Raw genomic sequence first — 26927 nt, forward strand, 5'->3', positions numbered from 1 at the left:
GCAAAGTGTCATTTCTTCAGTGTTGTCACATGAAAAGTTATAATAAATTATTTACAAAAATGTGAAAGGCGTACTCACTTTTGTGAGATACTGTATATGTATGTATATATATATATATATATATATATATATATATATATATATATCGTTGTGATATACATGATCCCAACAAACTGTAAAAAGCAAAAATCTCTCTCCCTGTCAGCAATGTATTTATTAATGATAGAATTCCACTTAAAAATCACCTGCTGACCAAGGGAATCAAACCCACAAGCCCACAATTAACAGGGCTGGGGTTCTACCAGGTACGCCACCGTCAAGCATGCTTAGGCTGCACACACTTTTCCTGCCTAACTAACTAACTCCTATCTCACCCTACACACAGTGGATGAGATAAATGTAAGGGAGAGTGTGCTAAGCTTAAGCAGGCTTGACCGTGGCGTAGATGGTAGAATACCAGGCTTGCAATGGCATGGCTGTGGGGTTCAAATCACCAGGCTAGCAGGTGTTTTTTGAGGTCAGAGTCCATGATAATTCAGGAACTCGAAGTTCCCGCAAAGAAGCACAATTATTCGTCATTCAACGAACAAAACAGCCAATGTTCGAGTCGACCTCAAAGCTCATCCCTACTGAGCACACTCTATTAACTGTGTATAGACTCAGATGCATACATTATACAGTGCTGTGGCAGTGGGATGAGGACTCTATTTACTGTGTATAGACTCAGATACATACAGTATACTGTGTTGTGGCAGTGGGATGAGCACTGCTCAGCCATACATGGGAAGCTTTCTATTCTATGAATTTTATATGAATTAAATAAGGACAGAATGATAGGGATACTTATGTTGACATTAAAGTGGAGTGTTTTTGGAAGTACTACTTAAAGTAATACTATTGGAAGTACATTATGTTTTTATGATTTCTGTGATTTTGTTTGGTCCATAAAGACAGTGTCTTTTGTAAAAAAAAATCTATCATAGTTATCTTTCTTTGAGCGTGTTACATCTATCATATTGTTCTGAATTAGTCTCATGCTCTATGGCTTTGACGCTTGTTGTGATGTTAGATATTTTATGGTATTTTGCATACTGTCTGAAAAAATACAAAGTTTCATGAAAGACTTTTTTTAAGGTTTCTTCTGCATTGGCCTTTTCTTAAGTTTTCCTAACTTAATACTGGAGACCACATGGACATAAATTGTTTTATAGGTTAATAAGGATTTTATTGGATAAAAGATCAGAGAGCTCATGAATATGAATTCTTTAAAGTGGAGTTCCACCCTGGATTTTTTTTTTTTTTTTAATACCCCCGGGACAGTCAGGGCTAGTACATTCCACAATGGCTAGCCTCTGATCTGTCCCGGGTTGCACTTACCTGTTAGGACAAATACTTACCTTGAAAACGTCTTGTCCAGCGCTGCCATCTCAGATGTGGGCAGCTTGAAGCCAGCGAGATCCCCTTCGGCGTCTTCTTCCGCCTTCTTCGGTCCCACGATGCTCTGCACCGGCCCCGACGTCACTTCCGGGTCGCGCTCGTCATCCCTCTACAGCTTCTGGGCATGCCCAGAAGCTGTTTAGAAGGGGATGACGCGCGCGACCCGGAACTGACGTCGGGGCCGGTGCAGGCGCAATGATTCCTGGGAGCTATGACGTTCAGCTCCCAGGAATCATTGCAGAGCCAGGAAGTGACAACGGGCCGCGGCCGAGGAAGGAGGAAGAAGGAAGTAAGGTAAGTATTTTTTCTTCGCTACGAGGTAAGTAAAAAAAAAAAAAATATGCGCTTATCCATTTCTTTTTCAGGTGACCCGGAGCGAGAAGATGGAGGTAAGTATTAAATTAGGGTGGAACTCCACTTTAAAAAGAAAAATTCATGCACAAGCTAAAAACTGTAAAAACCCAAGCAGAAAATGCAAAGTGACAAGAAGAATCAATTGATATTACAGATATACACAAAACATAATATATCAAGAATTCTCAATATTAACCTCTTCCCATCCGTGCTATAGCCGAAAGACAGCTACAGCGCGGACCTTAATTGCCGGGAGGGCTTTCATGTACATCCTCCCGTGCATGAGCTGCCTGCGCACTCCCTGTGGAGCGTGCGCAGCTCGCTTTGTGATCCGCGTGTCCATGAGAGTGGGCTGATCCCAGCCCCTTACCACGTGATCAGCTGTCAGCCAATGTGATGTAAACAGCAGCTGGAGATTAGCATGTGATGTAAAAAGCAGCCGGAGATCAGCACGCTATCAGGAGAAAAAAAGGCTGATTGCCGGCTGCTGTCAGAGAGACATCAGTCCCGAAGAGGAGAGGATAATCTGTGCCCCAGTGCTACCTACCAGTGCCCACCAGTGCCACCTACCAGCGCAGGCCAGTGCCACCTGCCAGTGCCTACCAATGCCACCTATCAGTGCCCACTAGCACCACCTATCAATGCCCATCAATGCCACCTATCAGTGCAAATCAGTGCCCCATCATCAGTGCTGCCTATTAGTGTCACCTACCAGTGCCTATCATTGCCCATCTGTGCCACCCATCAGTGTCACCTAACAGTGCCATATATTAGTGCCCATCAGTGCCACCTACCAGTGCCATTCAGTGCTGCCCATCAGTGCCACCTGTCAGTGCCACCTTATCAGTGCCTATCAGTGTCGCCTTATCAGTGCCCATTGCTGTCGTCTATCAGTGCCCATCAGAGCAGCCTTTCAGTGCCCATCGGTGCAGCCTATAAGTACCTATCAGGGCCCATCATTGCTGCCTCATCAGCGCACATCAAAAAAGGAGAAAAACTACCAGTTTTCAAAATGTTATAACAAACTATAAAAACTTTTTTTTTTTTCAAAATTTTCATTTTTGTTTTGTTTGTTCAGCAAAAAATAAAAACCCCAGTAGTGAATAAATACTACCAAAAGAAAGCTCTATTTGTTTGAAAAAAATGATAACAATTTTATTTGGGTATAGTGTTGCATGACCGCGCAATTGTCATTCAAAATGCGTCAGCGTGAAAGCTGAGAATTGGCCTGGGCAGGAAGGGGGTTTAAGTGCCCAGTAGGCAAGTGGTTAAAAAAGTGCTCAAAATATACATTATTCAAACTCAAAAATACAACAAATTACAAAACACAGTCCATAATCCCCTGTACAGACACTATATTTAAGAGGTGCTCTCCATGGGGACCCTTTACCTTCTCTCCTGGGCGTACTCTCACCTTCAAAATTTGAACCACATGTCAAAGGTCAGATATCATGTTCCTTTAAAATATGAACCAGGTACTCAGATGGCTCCACACCAAACACCTCCAGCAGGGATGGATTCATCTCTACGATGAACTCCCAGCTTGTAATATCAAGCTCCACACCAAACACGTACTGCAAGGATAGATCCTTCTCTACAATGTATTCCCAGCACCTAGTCACAGGATTAGTAGATGGAAAGGTCCAGCTCAGTCATGCACACAAGTCAGGCTTAAGGAAGACAAAATAGAGAACATAATGATCACTGCTATTTTTATTAAAAAATAAAATAACCACAAATATTGCACTCACATTCTTTGAGTTTAGTAACTGCAAAAAATTACAGAGCGTAAAGCATGTGTCTTGCGATCTCAGGTGAACACTGAGTCTGTGAGTAAGAGGCATAGAGCAGCCAGCTAGCGATCTGTGTTTTTGGACTACATATGATTTAATTTAGTGGCTTGACACTCTGTATTTATTTGACATTTTTATGTCCCGGTTTTGTTTTGTTTATTTCCTCATTTCTTGCCTGGTAAAACCATTATCAGAAGGACAATATATAGCGTTACATTATCTATTAGATATCATTAAAACAATGGCAAATGTTGTAATCCTTGCTTACTTGATCTAAAGCTAGAAAAAAGTTTTGCACTTGAAATACACTTTATAACTATGAAATATACCCCTTTATTGTTAACTGTTAGGTAAGCGATAGGTTCTTTAAATAACTTTTGTTTTATGAAAGCAATTCAGAACTTTAATAATTGGACAGTCTACAAAGCTCATATATTTGCACTTCTTTGAAGTCATGAATCTTACCAGTTATGCATATAATACTGGATGAATCCTTTTTAAGTTCCTTTTTTAGAACATATGTATTAAAAGTACAAATTGTAACTCATATCAGTAACTACACAGTCCTAATTTATCATATTTTAGATTCTATATACATTATTAAAATGTGCAGTGATTAGGTGATGTAATGAAGTCTCATTAGTATGCTGATTTTATGGATTCTATGATCATGATAATGTTAAAGAGCATATTATTCCTGAAAAGCACCTGAACAGAACTGCTGACATCTTAAGGGACATCTAGTTGTTAACCCTAGGGAAAAAAAAAAACCTGATGTTATCTGTTGAGGCAGCTATTGACCTTTCATTGATTGTAATAAGACAGACTCTTTATTAATGTAAACTCCCTCACCACAGATGACCCATAGATCAAAATATATCTGATGAAAGGTCACAATAGAGCAAAATGGAAAGATGAATACTAAATATCAAGGACAGCTCTCATCATTTACTTTCAAGAAAGAAACAATGTCAAACTAGGGCAAGAAAAGAGAAAATATAACGTTAAGACTTGTCACATTTCAAATAGAATACCACGGTATAGCAATTTACCTGTAAAAATGATTGATTTCTTTGATAAATCAGTTTTACCTAAATGATATGTAAAGATATGAAACATTTAGTCTATAATTTGAGTATATAATTTATATATGCCATTAAAAATAACAATTTGATCATTGCATTATCTTGAATATAGTAGTGAGAACATGAACATTTTACTGCTGTTTTTAGCTCAGATGATAATAGCATCACCCAATCATTTTTAATGAGAGATTGAGAGCAAGAAGCAACACTGACTATAAATGTTTGATCTCATGTCTCATGAAACATAAGGTGTCTGCACATACGTGCAGCAGCTTTCAGTGTACAGGTTTACCTGTTCTGATAAATGAATTTTAGTGGCCAGTGAGGCAGTCCGTTTACAGTGAGAGCCCATAAGAATGCATGTGGGATGAGGTAGCAAGCATACTTTGTTTAATAGAACTACCTGACAATTTGGCAGAATGGAGGCACAGAAAGCTGTGGTGGCTATGTGCAAGCACCTTAAAGTGTAAGTCCAGGCAAAAACGAACTAATGCTAAGCCTGCTCTCTGCCACATTCCGAATTGAATCTATATAACCCTGTAAAGCAAAAAATCACTGTACTTATATATTCTACAGCCGATCTGGTCTGGTTTCCAGCAGCGAAAGCCGTGTGCAGGAGAGGACTGACAATGGCAAATGTGAATGTGAAATGGCTGAGAAGTTACATCACCCATAGACTTTCTATGGGGCTTCCGCTGTCCCCTGCCCCTTCTGCATCTGCCTCCATACTGAAGCCGCCGCTGACAGCCGATGCTGGGACCGGACCAGATCAGCTGCAAAATAGGTAAGTATAAAACATTTTTGTTTTACAAGGTTAGATAGATTAGATTTAGAATGTGCCAGAGAACAGGTGTAGCATTAGTTAGGTTTTGTCTAAACTTCTACTTTAAGATCTTTAAGCCTACTTCTCATTAGGGATGAGCTGAACTGCCCAGGATTCGGTTCTAGCAGTGTTAAGTGAACTTCAAAGAAGTTCAGATGCCAAACTCAATTTATTAAAATTAATAGCAGGCGAATCTGTCAAATTAAAAGTGTTGATTTTGTGGGCTAATGGGTAAGGGGTGTCAAAAAAGCATGAGAGGGTGGACCCTACTGTGGGGAACACGTACTAATTTAAAAAAAAAGTAGTAATTTAATTCGGCCAAGAGCATTATTTTTTTAAAGTGAAACATTAAAAATGCCCAACACCTTTGAATAATATTACTCGGGGTATTCTAATGCTGCCTGTGAAGGGGGCATGTCTGTGATGTATAAAAAATGCTGCAGCAACACTGACAATTTCAAAGGAAATGGTGTTTAAAATTGCCAGAAAATTACATTTTGATCACCAGCTGCTTTAAAGAAAAAAAATAGCACACAGACTCCTCCAAGGGTCTGCTATGTATTGTGGGGATTATTTGAAGGAGTTGGTGTTTTTTTCTTTTTATATGCCACTTTTGCAGTAGCATATTCTACAACAAGAATGAAAAACAAAATTTGCCTTTGAGCCTGGTAAAGATTTTAAGGGGTATCTCCACAAAAAAATGAGGTCCCCCTAAAAATCTGTATCAGACCCTTAATCTAAGCATTCAGCATGGCTATGTGAAGCCTGCACCCACCTGAACCATATTAGGCCACATATGGAGTTGGATGCCTTGATGTTGATGAGAACAAGGGTCTCTTCCCGACAACCGTGGCCAGGGATTGTGGGAGTCTGTGGATGGGAGGATTATCATAATCTGAAAACCCCCTTAAATAATAAGGGTCATCCCAGATGCCAGCCCCCCCCCCCCTACTTGAAAGAGTAGGGATACATTGTACCTTTACTCATTCACAAAAAAAAAATGTCCTCTAGAAATAAAGAAAGCCACATGTTTGACAATTATTATATTAAACAAATACAAATCCCACAAAAAAATCCCTTTGTTGTAAATCCATTATCAATCATGATGCCTGCCACCTACTGGGAAAAAAAAAAAAACAGAATACCCAGCACATACAACTGATCTCCATGGTACCACTAGCTGGATGACAGCTCCCCAAGCTGTAATCAGCTATAAGAGGGAAGGGGTGATGATAGTGGTGACATAATTGCCCAAATGGGGCCAGTGGTCAAATTTGGGCAGTGATGTCACTGCTATGTCCACCCCTTTGCAAACATCTGTTGCTACCTTAGGAACCAGTGATAGTGAGAAACTGTCGTATGTAGAATTGGTAGAAATACCATGTCTATTAATTATGCTTGGTACCTGCCAAACAGGAGGCCAGCAGGGCAAAAGCTTGGGCATTTGTCCAGATTCCTGAACAGCCAAAGTTTAGACCAAACCGTCGACTCCTCCCTACACTTCACATCTCTTAGCAACTTGTTTTTTGTTGTTATGAAAAAGTAACCTAAGGAACTTCCTGTTATGGTTTTCCCATAACCTGAAAGCATCACCGTGGCCTGTTTTTTTAAAGAACATTCCATAAACTATATAAGGAATTCTTTGGGGGAGCAAACGCGGCTCATGGGGAAAATTGGGAAACAAAAAGGTGCTTCCCCGCTGCCCCCAGAATCATGGACCCAGGCTGGCATGGAGCGGTTCCTTTCCAGACCACAATAACCCGGCCTCAATTTCACAGCCGGACCCATTCTCGCTCGCAGACCCTCTCATGTTCACTGAGATGCCACTTCCTACTCCACAGGCAATCTTTACAGGAGACTCCCAACCAGTGTTAACCCCTGCAATGCTTGATGAGAAGCTGGAGCTTTCCTACATCAACTAACACGTAACATTGCTTTGGAAGTTAGGAAACTCTCTCAAGAGCTCCATGGGGATATACGCCAGACTAGGGAACGTACAGATGCTTTGGAAACTAAGTTTTACAAGCTTATACAATATGCCCAGGCCCTAGAAGAAGAAAATTCAACTTTAAAACACTCTGTCTCTCAGGTACAGCTTCAGCAGGAGGACCTTGAGAATAGAGAATGGCACCAAAACCTACAAATTTGTGTTATCTCTGAATCTGTGGGTGACAACACACTACGCCCATATCTCCTGGGCCATTTCAACACCTTGGCTCCTACCATAGCAGATATAGATTGGTGTTTAAATTGTGCATATAGATCGTTGGGCCCCAAACCACCAGCTAGGGCTCATCCTAGAGACGTTATCGTCTGGTTTCATTATTATGATAGTAAGGAAGCGCTTGCCCTAGCTACTCGCAATAAATCGCAGATTAATTACAAAGGCGGCAAGCTACAAATCTTCAGTGATCTAAGCCCTATCACCTTGGCCAAGTAATTACAACTTCATCCTATTATTTCACACTTGCAGCTGCACAGGATCCCCTATTACTGGGGTTTCCCCTTTCGCCTGATTGTCCAGCACAGTCTACGAGACCGCAAGAAGGGGACACCTTCATCTGAAGCCTAGGCCTCCCTCCACTTCCGGAAGATGAACTGCTTCCTTAACTGCTCTCCTGCTACACCTAATCGGACCTGGACTCCTGCCAAGCAGAATACCAAGAAAACATCCACTACCCCACTCTGTGCACATACTTCCAAACAACCTCCATGATTTTTACATGGCAATCTCTTTTTCTTCACCCTGCAGAGCGGCAGCCTCCCTTGTTCATCCCAAAGTTTTAATGTCCTATGAACAGAACCGTGTTCACGTACCCATGAGGTATAACCTTGGTTTTTTCTTTGTTTATCGGATTACTATTGCTGGGGACCACACACTCCTGAGACACGACTGTGTTTCATTTTTACCACCCTTTTTGGGTTACCTTATCTTTTTTGAACCTTTTTGGGTCAGTTTTTATTACTATGTTTATTATGAGTTTTCAGTGTTCCTTTACTATAAGCTTACTTCTGGTATATTTTTCCCTCTGGGGGCTCCTTTGCACACGCCAAATGTCACTAACCTGATATTTTGCATACTTCAGCTTTTCTTATATATATATATATATATATATATATATATATATATATATATATATATATATATATATATATATATATATATATACCTTTATGCCTTTAGGAATTGTATCGTATAATGTGAAAGGCTTAAACTTTATCAACAAGCATTGGCTGGCTTTGAAAGAGTTTTAAGTTTAAAATGCTGATATAGTCTTGGTTCAGGAGACACATTTCCGTATGGGAAGATCCTTTAAATTTGCATCTAAACATTTTCCTACTTCATATGTCTCCTCAGACTCGTCCAAAAAAATTGGTCATGATACGAGGGCAATATATCCGGGTGCCAGCATCTTGCAGAAGTAGTTCAGAGAGGTAGCGGAAAGGTCGGGGGTGAAGCTTATTAACCAACATTCTATGAGGCTTATTAGAAAATTCCTAAAATTTCTACTTAGCCCGCAGAAAAGATTTTGCGACTTTGTTCATGGCTAGGGATTTAAGTTAGTCACGAAGAGACGTGACCATGTGCAGATGAGCCTCTGTGGGGGAGTGCAGAAGCAGACTCTTAGGTGTGTCGGGCAGGTCTGGAAAGAAATTATTATTGTTATAAACATGCAGGGTTGGTGGCTATTAGAGTATGAATACTCAGAAAATAGAACCCATATGGGGAGACAACATACTCACAAATATAACCGCGTCAAAACGTGCTTAAAACCAGTGCTTCCATACAGCGGCGGCCAAATAGTCCAACATGGGAGCTGAGGGGGCAGGATCCAGAGGCATTGCAATTGACTCAAGGAGAGTGATGAGAATGTGTTGTAAACGTATCAAACACCTGGCCAGTCTCTAGATGGAAAAGTATACATGTGGATAAGTAAGCAGTTGCTTCCTGTAGGATAGCAGCCAACAAATGATAATGGTCATATATATTGAATGCATCAGAGACCTGAGTAGAGACCAGGGAATGAAAATAAATAACCAAAGGGTGAAGACAGGTTCCCAGGTAGATAAAAGTAACCCAAGTGAATAAGGATGAAAAGAGTAAAACCAATAAAAATAAATCACCATGAAGTGCATATGTGAAGTGATGCAATAAAGACATGAGAAGGAAAAGAGAAGCGGAGGAAAGAGAAGAAAAAGAAGTGGAAAGTGAATAGAAAATGCTGTGAAACAAAGTGGCTGTGTGCTTACCATAAAGAAATTAATGCTGTTGTTTGGTATCCACCCTGTGTTGAAAGATTGGACTGTCTGTGATCACTCATCCTCACCTTAAATGTCTTGCAAAGCATCATAGGTCCCGCCCCCAACGTCATGTCTTAGGTGATTTGATTGCAGACAATTGCCTGCCATACAGCATGTGAAGCCATATGTGGACACCTGCGATAAACACAGGCATCCATTCACCTGGGTGATGGTCTCGCTGCAAATAACAACGTATGATGCCGCAGAGTGGACGTACTGCGTGCATCGCGGGACCATGACGCCGATGCACATGTGGCCCCACCCGAATAGTCAGGAGGGGAGAGCAGGGGAGCAGGGCTCCCCCAATAGTTCATCGCAGCTGCCAGTCAGGCTGGAGGCAACCACTAGGGGGAGCACCTAAAGCCAAGGACTGTATCCCAGCATGTGTCAATGACAATGTTGAACAATCATCATAATTGTATATAGTATGATGATGCTAGTGTAAGAAATATCCATTTACCATGCTGGGGTATGGCATAGCAAAAATGGGGCAGTGCGGGACCAAGGGCGGGCAAGTGGGTGTCTTCCACCCGGAAATGCAAACAGGAAAAAATTAATATTGGACCTGCGATGCCATTTCATATTGGGGTACACCTCCATCCCAATTAAATGCATACAAAAAGAGAATTGCCCAGTGGGACTTTATATGAGGTGGACCCAATAGTCATGACACTCAATGTTGAAATATATCTGGTTTATTGTGTAGAACCAATATACAAAGTAATACAACATGAATGTTTGACATACACAAAACATAACATAGTCATAAAAATATTAAAATGTCTCGTAACAGTAATAATATGCACATCAATACATATATCTTGGTAACTCGACGCACGTTTCGTGGGTCGCATTGCCCACTCGTCAGGAGTGTAAGTTTTTTTTTTCCTGGGTCAGGAATATAGTGCTGTTAATGCATCTAAAAAAGCTCCTGAATATCTGTAATGAGAAAGTGGCAAACATATAAGGCCAGCTAAGGCAGTCAAAGGCCTTTTGGGGGTCAAGAATCAAAGTAGGGTGGGGAAACCTATTGATGAGATCAACAAGACTTAATGTGCGCCTGGTGTTTAGGGATGATCGAATGGTTCGGGTCCACCATCGGTTCAGCCCAAACATTGGGTGTTCGAGGTTCGGCCGAATTTAGAACTTTTTGCCCAAAAAGTTCGGAATTCGGCAACCAGAACCGCCCAAAATGCAATGCTTCAGGAAATGGGCTTTAAAAGCCCGTGATTGGACCAGAACCATTAGCAAAAGCCAATTGAGGGGGCAGGAGAATGCTAGGAATGTGATTGGAGTGACTAGGGGTTCCCTAGACCAATTATTAGTGAATACGCCCCCCAGTATATAAAATCGCCCCCGCCATATTCCTAGCATTGTTATACTGGACATGGAAGAGAGTGGAAGCAGTTCTGTGCATTTTACTTTAAAAGTGTCATTTAGCATTTATTAGTGTGAGGAAAGGGATATCTAGTGTAGTTAGAGTGCTCCTTTACACTTTAGTTAGCTTCAAAAATTGAGTTTCTGTAGGGAAAGTGTTAAGTGTAAGGGGACCGTAGTGTAGTGTAGGGTTAACTGACAGGGACTGCTATGGCAGGGTGACAAAACCCTTCCATAGCAGGGTGACCGCTATAGAGAAATGATCATTTCTCTGAATAGCTTCATCACACCCATATGGCTTCTCACCAGCCAAGCATTTTTTATGCTGCAGGGGCTGCCACTGCCAGTGCTTTTTTGAGGACATGTTTGATGTCAGACATGACATCTGAACATGTGTATAGGGGGTATATATAGACATATATGTCTGTATATATACCCCTAGACATATATAGGTGTGATAGTAGCAGAAATAAATGCTTGCGCTAATGAAATCATTTACAGTAATATATTTCTGCTACTATCACACCTATATATGTCTAGGGGTATATATTCAGACATATATGTCTATATATACCCCCTATATACATGTTCAGATGTTTTGCCTGCCTCAAAAGAACCCAAAAAAATGCCAAAAAAACGCTAGTGTCAAAAAAAAAATGCCCAGGTGTGTTTTTGCTGGCATTTTCTGGGGGGTTTTGGAGGCAGGCAAAACATCTGAACTTGTGCACAGTACCACTATACACAAGTTCAGATGTTTTGCCTGCCTCAAAAGAACCCAAAAAAATGCCAAAAAAATGCTAGCGTCAAAAAAAAAAATGCCCAGGTGTGTTTTTGCTGGCATTTTTTGGGGGGTTTTGGAGGCAGGCAAAACATCTGAACTTGTGCACAGTACCACTATACACAGGTTCAGATGTTTTGCCTGCCTCAAAAGAACCCCAAAAAATGCCAAAAAAAACCGCTAGCGTAAAAAAAAAAAATGCCCAGGTGTGTTTTTGCTGGCATTTTTTGGGGGTTTTTGGAGGCAGGCAAAACATCAGAACTTGTGCACAGTACCACTATACACAATTTCAGATATTTTTCCTGACTGCAAAGATCCCAAAAAAATGCCTTCTATTAAACCGGCAAGGTTTTACAGGAGCGAAGCAAACCCCCTGTCAGAAAGTTTTCTAATACAAACAATCTTTTTTTTTTATGGTTCTGGACATGCTACAGAGCTGAAACTTCACATGTACACTTTTTAGACCCCCCAGATCTGAAATCCAAAGTAAAAATCAAAAAATCTCTTTTTTTTTTACAATTTTTTAAATAATTGGCTTTTTTATCAAAAATGACAATTTTTAAGAACTTTTTTTGTGTGATTTTGTGTCTGGGGGGTCTAAAAGGTGTACCTGTGAAGTTTCAGCTCTGTAGCATGTAGCATGTAGCATGTCCAGAACCAGAAAAAAAGATCATATAGGTGTTAAAGTTAAAGGAGGGTCCCGACCCACATCCCTGTTCTAATGAAAAATTATCATTTTTTTCATGGTTCTGGACATGCTACAGAGCTGAAACTTCACATGCACACCTTTTAGACCCCCCAGATACTAAATCCAAAGTAAAAATCAAAAAATCTCTCTCTTTTTTTTTTTAATTTTTCAATAATTGGCTTTTTTATCAAAAATGACAATTTTTAAGAACTTTTTTGTGTGATTAATAGTTAATGGGGCATGACTCAGAACCCTAGGCACTTTTAGGGGCATTTATTGGGTTTTAGGGCTTCAAAATGGTGTTTTTTGATTACCGAAGTTCGGGTCCCATTGATTTCAATGGGGTTCTGAAATCCGGGCCTAACTTTTGGAAAATTCGGGTGTTCTGGTCGAACCGAACTTTTCAAAAGTTCGATCATCCTTACTGGTGTTATCGCCAGCATGTCTGGCTGAAACAAAGCCTACCTGATCTTTACTAATCAGTTGCGGGAGCAACTGAGTTCGTCTATTGACCAAGATCTTTAGTAAAAATCTTGTAGTCCAAATAAGGAAGAGCTATGAGTGTATAGCTATGTGGTACAGAGGGGTCCTTACCGTGTTTCGGAATGAGTGAAACTTATGAGTGCATAAAGGAGGAGTGGGGAACAGTACAATGAAGTAAGGAACTATAGCAGTTTAAAAGGTGTGGAGCTAATATTGGTAGAAAGGTTTTATAAAAAAATAAGGGAGTCCGTCTGGGCCCGGTGACTTATTTGATGGAAGGTCTTTAACCACTTGTGAAAGTTCCTCTGAAGATATAGCTGCATTAAATATATCTATATCAGAGGGTGACAATTTAGGTGAATAAAGTGTCTCAAAAAATTCATCAAATTTCTCCTGTTGGAAATTAAAATGATTATCAGGAGTCAAACAGTTATATAATTTATGATTGAAGTTTCCAAAAACACACTTTTAAAACAATAGAAACACATTTAAACACATAAAATATACTGAGAGACAGAACAAGAGCTATGGAAAACACAAACATATTTAATTAAAAATGATTTCATGAGTAAAATAATATTACAGAAAAAAAACGCAATATAGCGGGACCGCAAAAACTGAACTGCGATATAACATTCACCCCCATGCCTTGTTGATATTTCTTTTATAAAATACCCTTCTTCCCCCTCTCCTTGTCGTGTGTACTCCAATATGTTCCAATATGCCCCAACATTTCCTTTAGGTCTTATGATGGGTATGATTCGTCCTTTATTTTAGTAATTTGTTATACAGATGTCTTAATTCATGTTTGTTATATGCAATGTATTTTTTAGACCCTTTGTTGTGTTTCTAAACATTTCTGTGGAAATACTCCTGATGTATGTCATGTTGCTTTCTTCCACTTATTTGTAACTTGATAAATCTCTAATAAAAAACATAATTACAAAAGAAAAAGGAATTCTCTTGTCTAACACTGAAATATCTGGAGTAGTTTTAGACTTAGGGGTGGTCAGCAGAAAATCCTACAAATTCTGCAGTTGCCTAAATACATTTTTATACTAAATCTGCAGGAAGGAAAGGTAAATGAGGCTTTGGGACTTTAAATATACCCCTAGGGTCACTTATGTATGATTCAACAGAACATATACAGTAAGTTAATAAAACATGATTTTATTAATAACAGTTTAAAACCATGTAGAAATCAAATTAGATATATACATCACAAAGACAAGCAATCTGAGTCATTTTGATAAGGTCTACGTGTTTCACAGAATTACTGCTTCTTCAGGACCCAGAAAGGTTTTGTATGTTCAGGGAGTTGATGGAAAGTATATATACAGTAGATCACCTGTGATGGGCAGCTTTTGGCTCAGTTTGAGGTGGAGAGTTTGACCTGCTGTTTGTCCAGCAAGAGGTAATGGCATGGATTTTAATCTATTTTGATCGTTATTTTGTTTTATGGCTTCTGTTATATTTGAAAGTACGGCTGCTTAACTGGACTATATCCACTTTTTTATATTTTATCATAGGTGACCATCAACTGGCGGGGGCTCTGATGGGCATATATGGACTTATTTCTATCTACAGTATCAGTATAATTGTTCATCTATTAGATCTACTCCATCTATGTAAGACCCTGGATTATAACTGCATGCCAGCTCACTTGGTACACTTTATTCATCAATGATAAGGGTAAGTGAGGTCTATATGGACTATGTTGATCTTAGCCTATACCCTCGCTCACATTTTTTCTTTGCAGTTATTTTTGTCCTTGTTTACAAAGCTTGGATTGTTGGACTAGTTTTTGGTGTGTATACTATTTACTAGGGATAAGTTTGACTCGAACATCAGCTGCTCATGTGTTTGCTGAACGGCGGGCGTCATGATTGACAAAGGATTTACTTTGAGGGACACTATTTTTTTCTTTTTAAAAAAGGACTCGTCAAAAACAGTTTCCTGTGGTTTTTACTTTTTTACACTTTTTTGGTGAATGGGTACAGCTATGATGTACCCAAAACCCATTCACATGGGGGGCCTGGGGGCTTTCAGGTTCCGATAAGCCCCCCACCCGCAGACCACGACAACCGCTACCCAGGGTTGTAGGGAGGAGGCCCTTGTCCCCATCAACATGGGGACAAGGTGCTTTGGGCTGGGGGGCGCCCACCCCCCCATGTTGAGGGCATGTGGCCTGGTATGGTTCAGGAGGAGGGGGGCGCTAGCTCATCCCCCCTTTCCTAACCTGCCAGGCTGCCTGCTCGGATAAGGGTCTGATATGTATTTTGGGTAGGAACCCCACGCCATTTTTTAAAAATGTTGGCGTAGGGTTCCCCTTAAAATCCAGGCCTTTAGGGCCTGGTACAGACGGGGGGGGGGGGGGACCCTACGCCATTTTATTCTTTTTTTTTTATCTGTATTGCCGGAAGCCAACAATAAATTACAGCCGTGAGCAAGTTTAAATTACATTTTTTCCTTTAGAAATGTCAGTATTGCTGCAGCAGACTTTATACATCGTACAGATGCGCCACTTTACAGGCACCATTTTAAGACCGGAAGGATTTGCCCCCTTAATGACCAGGCCCTATTTTGCGATTCGGCACTGTGTTATTTTAACAGACAATTGCGTGGTTGTGTGACGCCGTACCCAAATAAAATTGACGTCCTTTTTTTCCCACAAATAGAGCGTTATTTTAGTGGTATTTGATCACCTGTGCGATTTTTATTTTTTGCGCTATAAACAAAAAAAGAGCTACAATTTAAAAAAAAAAAAAAAACACAATATTTTTCACATTCTGCTATATGACATTCTCAAAAAAAATAAATAAAAAAATGGAAATTTTTTAACATTTTAGGCCAATTTTTTTTCTGCTATATATATTTTTGGTAAAAAAAGATAGCAATAAGCGTATTTTGATTGGTTTGCGCAAAAGTTATCGGGAAAGATTTATGTCATTTTTATTGTATTTTTTTTACTAGTGATGGCGATCTGCGATTTTTTTGCAGGACTGCGACATTGCAGCAGAAAGATTTGACCCCTAACTGACATTTTTGACACTTTTGGGAGTACCAGTGACATTACTACAGTAATCAGTGCTAAAAATATGCACTATTACTGTAATAATGACAGTTAACAGTATAGGTGATCAAGGGGTTAAATGTGACCCTAGGGGAGTGATTATAACTGTGGGGGGGCGTGGCTTCTGAGATGACCATAGAGACATGTGATCCTATATAGAAGGATCACATGAGCTCTGTGATTATTTAAGGGAGAAGAGCGGTCAGCTGTGTTTACAACAGCCGACCGTCCTTCTCTCTCAGCGGGGAGCAATCGCGTGTGTCAGGCGGCAATCGGAACCGCCTGACACACGCATCGGCTTCCCCACTGATGATCGCCCCCTAGCTGCCACCAGGCGACCAACATACCGATATGTGGTTTTGCCTGTACGAGCCACTCTGCCACCGTATATATAAAGTAAGCGGTTGGCAAGTGGTTAGGGGACCCCCCAAGCATGATATTTAAAGACATTTTTCATTTTTTTGCATTGATGCATGTCCCTCAGGGCAGTACCCAGGTCCCCAAATACTTTTTAAGGCAATAACTTGCATATAAGCCTTTAAAATTAGGACTTTTGATTTTTCCTGTTCATGTCCCATAGACTTTAATAGAGTTTGTATGTTCACTAGAACTTTTTCCCTGTTTGAGATGTTTTTGGGCGAACCGAACAGGGGACTGTTTAGCCCATCCCTACTATTTACCTTAGGGAGATCCTCCCATGGGCCGGTGGGCATGGAAAGCTACTGACTCTCCCCCTTACATCTCTGTATTTTGCCCTTATCCTTTCTGGGGTAAGACATTTTACAATACTAGCAGATATGGTCTGTGCTGTTTTTTTTTTCCTTCCCTTTTGAATTATGAGGAATGTATAAAACTATATGAAATAATGTATATATGTTTTACATATAATATTTTTTTTGGTACTGATATATCCATATATATATAATGCAAAGTGTGACTTTCCTTGTACCTATGAAATATGTCTTTGTGATAGTTTATCTTGTTTGTTTATGGATTTTTCAAACCTTTTTTTTCTCTGTAGATTTGTTTTTATGATTGTAAACAAGCTCTCTGAACATACAAAATCTTTGTGAGTCCTGGAGAAGTGGTATACATATAGACCTTATTGAAAGGACACAGATTGCTTGTCTATGTGATGTATCTAATGTCTAATATGATTTCTATATGGTTTTAAAATGTATTTAATAAAATTGTGGTTTATTAACCACTTTAAGACCGGAAGGATTTGCCCCCTTAATGACCAGGCCCTATTTTGCAATTCGCCACTGCGTTATTTTAACGGACAAGTGCACGGGTCGTTCAAATCTGTACCCAAACAAAGTTTTTGTTCTTTTTTTCCCACAAATAGAGCTTTCTTTTGGTGGTATTTGGTCACCTGTGCGATTTTTATTTTTTGCGTTATAAACAAAAAAAGAGCGACACTTTTGAAAAAAAAAACAATATTTTTCACTTTCTGCTATAAAACATTCCCAAAAAAAATTAAAAATCCCAATTTTTTAACATTTTAGGCCAATTTGTTTTCTGTTACATAATTTTGGTATTTTGCATATTTTGATTAGCTTGCGCAAAATATATCTCGTCTACTAACTACGGTAAAGATTTATGTCATTTTTCTTGTTTTTTTTTCAGGGAGAAGGACGGTCGGCTGTGTTTACAACAGCCGACCATCCTTCTCTCTCTGTGGGGAGCGATCGCAGGTGTCAGGCGGCAATCGGAGCCACCTGACACACGCATCAGCTTCCCAGCTGAGGATGAGGGGCGGGAGCTCGCCTCAGCGGCACACACTCGCCCCCTAGCTCCTCCCAGGTGATCGACGTAGACCTACGTCATTTTGCCTGTACGAGCCAGCCTTCCGCAGTAAATATAACGTAAGCGGTCAGGAACTTGTTAACTTATATGTTCTGTTGAATCATACTTAAATTACACTAGAGGTATATTTAATGTCCCAAAGCCTCCCTTACCTTTCGTTCACCATATATATCAGGATGATACCCTGAGTCACTCCATTAGTGTATGTTTATTTTATACTTAATTCAACACTCCCTTTCCCATTTAAATCTGCAGGAAATTTCAGCAAAGAAAATTCCCTGAACATGATAGGATGTTTGAATGACTGTAGATCTTTTGGCAAATCAAAAACAATAATTTTCTTTAAAATAGAGAACCCTTTAGGATCTATATCTATTTCTCCCTTAGTTTCATTGTGTATTCCTTAAATACTCCAAGGATGCTTTATAGAAGAATTGCACCAACCCAGTGAGTATTTGTTTTAGTCAACCGATCAAATTATGCAAAAGTATTAAAGGAACGTAACCAACAATGGGTATATGAAAAAAAAAACATATTCCTGTTGAACGTTCGTGAATATGGTGCCCGGTAGAAATTGATCCCCTCTGATATTCATTTGGAAGTTGGCTATCAGAAAAAAATAAGCAATACATGGCAGCTCATTGGGTTCATTGGGATATTTCAATTTATTGCCCATTACCTGATGGAATGAAGCAGCACTGGGTTTGCCACTATGAATAAAAACATGTATAATTTTTAGATTAATGCTAGCATGCACTTTAGATTTTGGGGGAGGAGGTTATGCTTCTGATACCATTATATGTGCATAAATGTATAGAATTCATGTTACTTACCTGTAAATGCCTTCATTGTGTATGCATGCTAAAGCCCAAGACTGCTGATGAGTGCTGTCAACTGGGATGTGATTCAGTAGCCCGAACAATGTCATAGATTTCACTCAAACGATTGTCTGTATCAGTCACTATGTACATTACATAGTAAGTACAGAGGCTGGGTTGAATGAAAAAAAAAAAAAAAACTAGTAGTGTGTTCTAGGCATTAGGGTGAATTTGCTGAGCCTGATAGGAGAGTTATTAGACACTCCTAGAAAAGGAGAGGTCTATAGCATGAAAGGAGAAAAGACTGTACTATTGAATTAAATCTTCCTGGAGTAATCAGAACCACATTGCAAATTAATAAAATTGATATAAATTAATAAAAAAAATGTGTGGGGAGCAAAAAAAAAAACACTGTAAATATTTACAATACTTATTTTTTGCCTTTGCCTGCACAGAGTCTCTTTAAGATTCCCATTTCTTTCTTTGGGATTACTCACAAAATAGAAATATGATTTCCAAAAAGTATATTCTTTAAGAAAAAAAATAGATATACAGTATTTTTATAGTAAAATTGACCCTGGCGACGGACAATGGTGAGGTTTATTGGCCTTTGTCTTATTTTAAAGGTTTAATCATATTAAAACCATTAAGCTAAACTAATATCTCACAATAAATAAATGTAGATTTCTAGTTTGGTTCTGTTTGTTTTTTCGTTTTTACAATCTGTATGTATAAGACAAGTGCAATGCATTAGAACTCTACTTGTTACCACATCTCATTATGTACAGGGATATAAAAATTATGCATTCAGACCTCCTTATGAGATCCCCAGAGTAACTAAAACATTGATGTTTGTGGAGGCTTGTAACTCTTTGGACTCTAGCTGTAGAAGCAGACTCTACGGAGTTTTACCATCCATCACAATCCTTGTCTATCTGATGACAGATTGCTCTCAGCAAAAGGGCTTCAATTGTTGATTAAATGTGTGATGTGCATGTTTCAGCAGCTCATAATTGTGCATAGCAAATTGATAGTGTCCTTGCTGCAGTTTTAAAATACATGAAACAGTATATGCATGACAATAATCTAACAATTGTATAACAATTGAAGTTAGATTGCTTTAAATGCTATTATAACATGAAACACATTTTATTAGCTTAACATAACCTCATTATTTTTCAGTGGTAATATTCATTCTTGTACTTTATAGTTCATGTAAATGCAGAAGCTAGTTAATAGTAACTTGGTATCTAAAGAAAAGATTAAAAATGCTCTTACGTTGGACAAAACCATATTTTATAATCTCTTGTTTTAAATTATTTCTGTGGTCTGATGGCTCATGCTGAGAATACAATTTAAGTCCCTATGCAAATGCTGTATTTTAATTTCAAATTTTAAAGGACAAATAGCTCATATTGATGGAAACTATATATAGAAAACTGCATAGTCAAAGAAATACACACTTGATTTTATTTTATATTTCTCTACATATTTTATGTACCGGAATATTTTTACATTTATTATTTGCGATTTTTCATGTCCATTCAAGCACAATTAAACTAGACATGCTTTTGTAGTATGACTTCCATATCTTTCATATTTTTTTTAAGACCTATGGAAATAGTAATACCATTTAATGACTAATTAAATAAATTGTAGTGCAAGCTTTTGAAGCACACTACCATCTTCATTAAGCAATACAAGCTGGAAGTAATAAACACACATTCTTTTACATTAGGAAACAAAGATATGCAGAAATTAGCAAATAATACATCTGCATTACTTTGTTGCCTAATGTATACAATGACTGTTTATTACTGCCAGTTCATATTGCCTGGAGAAGAAACCTGCATGCTTCAAAAGCTTGCACTACAATCTATTTAGTTAGCTGATAAATGGTCACCCTAGATCCAAACTTCTAATTTTGTGGATAGATAATAGGATACAACATCCTGCTACTGCCATACATTTTTTAAGCATTTGGGTTGATTTCTTAAAACTAAGTTAAAAAAGTCATTGATAGCCATAGATGTAAAGAGGATATATACAAAGTATATTCCCTGCGCCAAAGTTTTAGGGTGACCGGTAAGTATGAAAGATGGTATAGGCAATATGTATTATAAATTAATTAAAATTAATTAAAAATATTAAAATGTTAAATTAGACTATATATGCAGCTGCTGTAGAAAATGAATAAATTGTCACAAAAATGGTCTTTTAAAAAAGGCCAAATACAGCGCTTGCTAAATATTAATTTAAAACAGTTAATCCTAAGAATTTAAATTACCAATGAAGTTATAAAGTGCCGATGTGTCTCCATAAATATCATTTGATTAGTGAACAAAATATAATGCCATACATTAATTATTGAAAATTCATAAAACATAGCGGTGGGTCATGTGCTTGGTAAACTTTTGACTGTAATAAATAAATAACATCAAACAACACAGTCTATAAAAGGGGACGAGTTAATATATATAAAAGTCCATCAATCAATGGTGATTTTGCTCAGGCAATGGATGTCCTCAATAGGTAGTTATCCATAAGGGTGCAAGTGCTCTGGCTTGAATGTTCAAAATATCAATGGCTGGTTCACTTTTTGGATAACTACCTATTGAGGACATCCATTGCCTGAGCAAAATCACCATTGATTGATGGACTTTTATATATATTAACTCGTCCCCTTTTATAGACTGTGTTGTTTGATGTTATTTATTTATTACAGTCAAAAGTTTACCAAGCACATGACCCTTAGGATTAACTGTTTTAAATTAATATTTAGCAAGCGCTGTATTTGGCCTTTTTTAAAAGACCATTTTTGTGACGATAGCCATAGATACCAAATTTTCCAATTTTTCTAGATCAGATCAGAAAATGATAAGGTATGAGTGAAGTGATCCATGTGGCATATTTAATTGATACTTTAAAGAGATATGTTTTGCCTAAAGCATTTTGCCTGCACATGCTGACTGTATGAGTAGACAGCAGTCCTTTTCTAATCATTTCATGCGTACCAAGTATTCACTGTATCTCTTGCATGTGCATTGAATACCTGCTTCTGTTTTATAAAAAACTTACTGTATCAACCATTATTATTGTTGTTCTCTGTTTTATTTTGCTTTACTTTACAGGGATATACTGTAAATTGTGTAGCTAATAGTTACATAGTTAGTCAGGCTGAAAAAAGACTCAAGTCCATCTAGTTCAACCAATAATCAAAACTTAAAAAAATCATACAATCTTATACCCACAGTTGATCCAGAGAAAGGCGAAAAACCCCAGCAAAGCATGATCCAATTTGCTACAGCAGGGGGAAAAATTCCTTCCTGATCACCCGAGAGGCAATCGGATTTTCCCTGAATCAACTTTACCTATTAATGTGAGTACCCAGTTCTGTTATGTACATTTAGGAAAGAATTCAGTCTCTTTTTAACGAAATCTACTGAGCTGGCCAAAACAACCTCTGGAGGGAGTCTATTGCAACAAAAAGAAGGCCACTTGGTGCTTCTTCTTAAAATAAACTTTTATTGGTGCACAGCAGCATTGACAGTGTTCATAAATAATAACGCGTTTTGGCCGTAGCCTTCCTCATAGCATGGAGGGAGTCTATTCCATATATTTACCGCTCTTACTATGAAGAAACCTTTCTGTATTTGGAGATGAAATTTATTTTCCTCCAGACATAATGAGTGCCCCCTTGTCATCCGTAATGACCTTAAAGTGAATAACTCAACACCAAGTTTACTATATGGACCCATTGTGTATTTGTACATGTCGATCATATCCCCCTTAATCTCCTCTTCTCAAGAGAGAATACATTCAGTTCCTCTAATATTTCCTCATAGCTGAGCTCCTCCATGCCTCTTATCAGTTTGGTGCCCTTCTCTGCACTTTCTCCAGTTCCCCAATATCCTTTTTGAGAACTGGTGCCCAAAACTGAACTGCCTATTCCAGATGAGGTCTTACTAATGATTTGCACAGGGGCAAAATTATATCTTTCTCTCTGGAGTCTATACCTCTCTTAATACAAGAAACGACTTTGCTCGCTTTGGAAACCACAGCTTGGCATTGCATGCTAATATTAAAAGATTGTGATCTACCAAAACCCCAAGATAATTCTCCACTATGGATTCCCCCAGTTGTACTCCCCATAGTATGTATGATGCATGCATATTTTTAGTCCTCATGTGCATAACTTTACATTTATCAACAGTAAACCCCATTTGCCACAAAGATGCCCAATGAAATTGCATTTAGATTGGCTTGTAAGTTGGAGACATCCTGTAAGGACGCTATTCCACTGCATAGCTTTGTGTCATCTGCAACAAATGAAATGGTACTTTTTATCCCAGACCCTATACAATTTTCAAATATATTAAAAAGTAAGGATCTCAACACTGAACCTTGGCGTACACCACTGATAACCTTAGTCCATTAAGACTAAAAATCATTAACCTCTACTCTCTGAATTCTATCTTTTAGCCATTTTTCTATCCATTTACAAACTGATCTTTCCAGGTCTGTAGACTTTACCTTACACATTAGCTATGTGTGGGGAACTGTGTCAAATGCTTTTGAAAAATCCAAGTATACTGCGCCCACAAACAAAAAGAAAAATGTCAGCGCCTAATCCACAAAAATAGCAGCTTGCAAAACAGTGTGAACATACAAATACCAGGGAAATAAATAAATAAATAAAAGGTTGCAGCGCTAAACAATTGTATGAAAAGTGTCGGAAAAATCAAGTCCATCAATGGAACATAAGTCCAAACAATTCATAAATCCAAGCGGAAGACTATATTCTGTGTCAATGTGTAAAATATATAAAGTTGGGGGGAGTACCGCGCTTTAAAAGTGCTTAAATAACATAAATAAAATATATAAATATGTAAATACGTGAAAAAGTGCCAAAGTGCTTCTTAAATAATATTAAAATTGATGTGTCTTAATGTATACAATAATACAATCCGATATGATTTATACAATAAATATAATAGGTGATGGAATATTCATTAAAAAAATATAAATCTTATTGAAACCAACTATATCAATCCATTATACAGTGAAAAATTTATATAAAATTAAAATCGGTGACTTATTTAAATATAAAAAGTGCTCTAAATAAGTGATAACCAATAAAGTGCTGAAGTGTCCTTTTAAAATTATTTTTATAAATATATAATGTGATGAACGCAATCTTCTTAATCCAAATTTCACATGCAGGTGCTTCGTGCGGTGCCCACTAGGTGTCCTAAGCGCTCACCTCACTGCTCCTTTAAAAGAGCCTTAGGTTGTATTCCCCAGTATGCTGTTCCTTCCTCCTTATTGTACCATTATAAATCCTTGGTTATATCTCCCTTGTAAATGCAGCTATCTTCCAGGGGATATAAGCGGTTCTTTGTATCTCCAAAAAAATCAAATTGGGGCCAACATAGTGAAGTACGTCCCATAAATTTTAACGCGTTACGCTGCGTCATCACGCAGCTTCTTCCAGGGATTGCGTGATGACGCAGCGTAACGCGTAGGATAGCTAAACCGGAAGTGACGTATCGGCAAAGGATCGTATGTTATGCTTGAAACAAGACGAAAAGCAATGTGAGTGTTACTCTATCTTTTTTTAAATAAAATTTATGGGACGTACTTCACTATGTTGGCCCCAATTTGATTTTTTTGGAGATACAAAGAACCGCTTATATCCCCTGGAAGATAGCTGCATTTACAAGGGAGATATAACCAAGGATTTATAATGGTACAATAAGGAGGAAGGAACAGCATACTGGGGAATACAACCTAAGGCTCTTTTAAAGGAGCAGTGAGGTGAGCGCTTAGGACACCTAGTGGGCACCGCACGAAGCACCTGCATGTGAAATTTGGATTAAGAAGATTGCGTTCATCACATTATATATTTATAAAAATAATTTTAAAAGGACACTTCAGCACTTTATTGGTTATCACTTATTTAGAGCACTTTTTATATTTAAATAAGTCACCGATTTTAATTTTATATAAATTTTTCACTGTATAATGGATTGATATAGTTGGTTTCAATAAGATTTATATTTTTTTAATGAATATTCCATCACCTATTATATTTATTGTATAAATCATATCGGATTGTATTATTGTATACATTAAGACACATCAATTTTAATATTATTTAAGAAGCACTTTGGCACTTTTTCACGTATTTACATATTTATATATTTTATTTATGTTATTTAAGCACTTTTAAAGCGCGGTACTCCCCCCAACTTTATTTATCTTTATTGTGTAGGTTACCAATTTTAGTACCTGCAGCATTAAAGGTGCCTATTTTGTAGACAATAATTAGAGAAGACAGCGCGAGAATTTCACCAACCCTCTATATATAATGTGTAAAATATAGAATATATCTAATATTTTAGTTTCTTTAGGCGTTTCCGGACGATTAGCATTGATAGCCAGACTGACTTAAAAACAAAGTGTGAATTTATTTAATCACACAAATGGCATTAACAATACAATGTAAAAGGTATAACAGTTCAGTTCAGTGAAGGTAAAAATATAAGGAATAAAAACAATACTTCTAATGAATGTGTCCAGCTTGAAATCATGGCTGTATAGACACGTGTGTTTCTCTATGGCCTTCAGTGTAATTCTTCAAGTACAGGAAGAAGCAGGAAATGACGTCTCTAGGTTTCAGAGAACAAACACCTGCTTAAGTTGTCAAAAAGTCTATGTAAAGTCTTTGTGGAGAAGGAGTTTGATGTGTGTGTGATCTTCCCTAGTCTGTGTGTCTGTGTGTCCTTCAGAATCTCGATTCTTGGCAATTTATCTTACATGCAGACGTCATATCCTCAACGCTCCAAACCTTGTATGGCATACATAATTTCTGCTAACTTTAGTTATTCTATACAAGAGGAGGTACTAAACTCATAAAGTCATATATGGACTTTGATTGACAAGGCCTCATGTAACACTCTATTCTTGTAACGTCTAATGTGGCTTATGTCATGTTACACCATATAACCAAAAATCTATACAAAAGTAACACATATTACCAACTTATACAAGTTTTATAACATTAAGTAAATACATACAAATACTATTAATTATGACTGGGATTACACTAATCCTAACTAACATTATTTAAACTAATATATGTATTATTCCTAGTATTACATAGATCCTGTCTATTCTTGACTTCCATGACATTCTATACCAGATACCTTATATGTCATCTTCCAACTAGCTACATTTTACTGCCTCAGCTCAGATGAAGAACTTTTATTACTAATCACCGGATCAAGGTCATTCACTGATATTAATATTATGATTAATCATGAAACCACATATATTTTGCAAGCTTGCAGTGAATATAATATAATTCCAATAAGTGCCAAATTATGAATTTGGAATAAATATCTAACACAATGTAAATTCAATACCGACATCAGCTAGTGTTTCTCCATCAAAGTAAAAAGTGAACACTCACCAGACCCATATGCTGTCTTGTCAGGACAGCTGAAAGTGTGTGAGATGAAGCAAGAGGAATCAAGCGGGGAATGATCTTCTTATCTCTTCATCGGACATGCTTTCCTCAGATGTTAAACCCAGAGTGGCAAATTAACAGGCAGGAGAGAAAAGAGATCTCCTCTAAGGATGATCGAACTTTTGAAAAGTTCGGTTCGGCCAGAACATCCGAACTTCCCGAAAGTTCGGCCCGGATTTCAGAACCCCATTGAAATCAATGGGACCCGAACTTCGGTAATCAAAAAACACCATTTTGAAGCCCCAAAACCCAATAAATGCCCCTAAAAAGTGCCTAGGGTTCTGGGTCATGCCCCATTAACTATTAATCACACAAAAAAAAGTTCTTAAAAATTGTCATTTTTGATAAAAAAAAGCCAATTATTGCAAAATTAAAAAAAAAAAAAAAAGAGATTTTTTGATTTTTACTTTGGATTTCAGATCTGGGGGGTCTAAAAAGTGTACATGTGAAGTTTCAGCTCTGTAGCATGTCCAGAACCAGAAAAAAAAGGATTGTTTGTATTAGAAAACTTTGAGCACAGGAATATGGCTTCGCTGCTGTAACACCTTGCCGGTTTCAAAGCAGGCATTTTTTTGG

This window comes from Pelophylax lessonae (genome assembly GCF_965119305.1).
Source record: "Pelophylax lessonae genome assembly, chromosome: 2".
NCBI classification, from domain to species: domain Eukaryota; kingdom Metazoa; phylum Chordata; class Amphibia; order Anura; family Ranidae; genus Pelophylax; species Pelophylax lessonae.